Below are 3,319 nucleotides of genomic sequence, written 5' to 3'. Positions count from 1 at the left end.
CACTAGGGGGGGGGTGAGGGGTCTCCAAATTGTTCAAAATTCCTGCTAGCAGAAAAGTCACCGGCCGTAATGCGTGAGTCCAATGATCAACACACACACAGAGACCACTGGGCAAGCGCCCCCTGCTGGCCTCACTAAAATGCACACGCTGGGTATGCATGGCGGCAGAAACCTCCCCTGATGGGTGGGCTGGTGACCCCATCAGCCACGGGATTTAGTGCCAGCCTGTAACGACGGGTCACTTACTCACTCGTACAAAACACAACTTAGAGGCCTACGGGAAAGCAGCGGACAACTTTAAAGAGGGGGCTCCGGCTGGCTTTGGTGCCATCGTAACAAGTGGGATGCGAGCAGAGAAGGCAAACACCTCGGATCACAACTGCCATCTGCAATTTGGGTAAGAATGTCAGGGCAGTTGTGGTGGGCTGGCGCCCTGCCCGGGGTTTGTTTCCTGCCTTGCGCCCTGTGTTGGCTGGGACTGGCTCTGCCAGACCCCCGTGACCCTGTAGTTAGGATATAGCGGGTTGGATTATGGATGGATGGATGTCAGGGCAGTGTGGACAAAAGAAGATGTCAGACGAACATCTAAACGAAAACGGGGTGAGGAAGTAACCTTAGTGAGGCACTTAGTTGGGTCCTTAAACACGATTGTCATCATTTTGGCGCTGTGTGCCACCATAATGGACGTGAAATGAAGAAATGGAGATGGGATTGGAGTGCAGGCTTACAGCATCAATGCAGGGGGTAAATATCGTAGGAGTCGTTAGCAATGACAGCCATTTTTCTGCATAGCAAGTCCCAGGATTTGAACATTTGACTGACCAGCTGCTCCGTAGTCAGGTGTGTGCAGGTCCCCTTCCTTAACTCATTAACTATGAAGCAGTTGAGTCCAAGTGTGGAACATGCGTTTGCTGCTGTGATCTCTCAATAGGAGGTCCAAAGAGCCGTCCATACAAATAAAAAGAGGCCATCATTCGGCGGAGAAAACGAAACAAACCCATCAGAGGGAGACGGCAGAGACTCCAGGAGTGGGCAACTCCACCAGTTGGTAGATTCATAAAGAGATGAGCTCAGCAACTCCAGAGCTGGATGCTCACAGGATTCTGTCCTTGGTGAAGAAGAACCAATTATGACATTAAGTCAAACCAAGACCACTCACTGGGGTGGGCCTGTCATTGTCAAAGTCTACAATCAAGAGAAGCCTCCATGAACGTAAAGACAAGGTGGTCACAGCACTTGGAGACGGCCGAGGGCTCAGACAACTACTGACAATGGTCATTGTGTTAGGATTAGCTGTCCCCCTCGGCTCCGCCCACATATTAGTGAAACAGGACAGACTTTAGAAATCAATAAAAAAATTAAAGAAATGTAATTCAGGCCAAGCAGAGAGTGGGTACACACCAGAGTCCAAAGTTGGCACTGTATCTGATCGCGTTCAGCTCTGAGGGAGAGCGTCCTCCACGGGAGGAGAAGAGCACATGGCCGTGATCTCTCTGCCACTCAGCAGGTACCCTCTAACACACACGTAGCTCTGATCTCTCCAACAGAGTGGAACTGCAGACCGCAGTCCCTTTGAGGTCAGCCATTGTAACGCCCCAATATCATGAAATGCCCATCACATTAGACTCTGGTGAACATTAGGGCCCCGTTACACTACGGATGTGGGAGGATTATCGGACTCGAGGCGTGTTTCGTGACTGACTTTGTGGGCATTACCTGCCCTATGTCATAGGTATTTTAGGCAGAGGTTAGACCCTCCTCGATCTCTCTCTCTCAAAAACATCAAACGTTACTCCTTAACAACCTCAAGATGATGAAGTCTGCTGAACAAATGGGCGTGGCTAGTTAAGTGGAGACGAAGTGCGCTCCAACATGTGGTGACAAGTAGAGCGACTCAAACGAAGAGTGGTGGGTGAGTGAGTGAGGAGGCCCCGCCTGGCTACTCCCTACTCTTGAAGCTCCACCCACCTATCCACTCATGAGGCCCCGCCCACCTACCCACTTCTGAGGTCCTGCCTCCCCCTCGTCTCGGGCTGCAGCCTCTCTCCTTCTAAACAGGAAGTCGGCGAGACTGACCTGACAGAAGTTTAGTTTAGTTTATTTATGTAGCGTAAAAATATAAAAACAACTAGTGATTAACCAAAGTGATTTACAGCCTTAACAATAAAGAAATGAATAAAAGTAAAGAAATAAAATGTAACAACATACGGGTAATAAAGAAACAAAAAATAAATATAAACAGACCACTAAATTATCTTAAAAGCCTGAGTACACACGCGTGGGGCTTTAGCTTGGATTTACAACATTCAATGGTGGGGTGGGAGGGGGGATATTCTGAAATTTGGACCAATCTATGAAGAAATCACAGCCACCTTTACGTCTCAAATGACTGGCTCCCTACTCCTGAGGCCCCGCCTGCCTCTCCACTCCTGAGGCTCCATCTGGTTCATTAGTCCTGAGGCCCCACCCAGCTCACAACTCCTGAGGGCCCACCCACTTCTCCACTGCTGAGGCCCCACCCAGCTCACTACTCCTGAGGCCCCACCCACTCTCCACTCCTGAGGCTTCATTTAGCTCATTAGTCCAGAGGCCCCGCCCACCTATTTCATTCCTGAGGCTCCATCTGGCTCCCTACTCCTGAGGCCCCGCCCAGCTCACTACTCCTGAGGCCCCACCTGGCTCCCTACTCCTGAGGCCCCGCCCGCCTCTCCACTCCTGAGGCTCCATCTGGTTCATTAGTCCTGAGGCCCCACCCAGCTCACAATTCCTGAGGGCCCACCCACTTCTCCACTGCTGAGGCCCCACCCAGCTCACTACTCCTGAGGCCCCACCCACTCTCCACTCCTGAGGCTTCATTTAGCTCATTAGTCCAGAGGCCCCGCCTGCCTCTCCACTCATGAGGCTCCATCTGGTTCATTAGTCCTGAGGCCCCGCCCAGCTCACTACTCCTGAGGCCCCACCTGGCTCACTACTCCTGAGGCCCCACCCACCTCTCCACTCCTGAGGCTTCATTTGGCTCATTAGTCCTGAGGCCCCGCCTGCCTATTCTATTCCTGAGGCCCCACCTGGCTCACTACTCCTAAAGCCCCGCCCACCTCTCCACACCTGAGGCCCCGCCCACCTCTCCACACCTGAGGCCCCGCCCACAGCCTCTCTCTCAGATTAGTGTGAATTCTTAGCTCCTGTAAGTGAGCTCTGATTCTTGGCGTGACGAGAGAAGTCACAAAATCAACTGGAAAGTTCATGCAAATTTTAGAAAAAAGAAAAAAAAAAAAAAAAAAATCGAAATCCGTTACGTCGTTCCCTCATGAAAAGCGGA

This window comes from Erpetoichthys calabaricus, chromosome 7 (assembly GCF_900747795.2).
Source record: "Erpetoichthys calabaricus chromosome 7, fErpCal1.3, whole genome shotgun sequence".
NCBI lineage: Eukaryota > Metazoa > Chordata > Cladistia > Polypteriformes > Polypteridae > Erpetoichthys > Erpetoichthys calabaricus.
Note: the sequence above shows the minus strand (reverse complement) of the source record.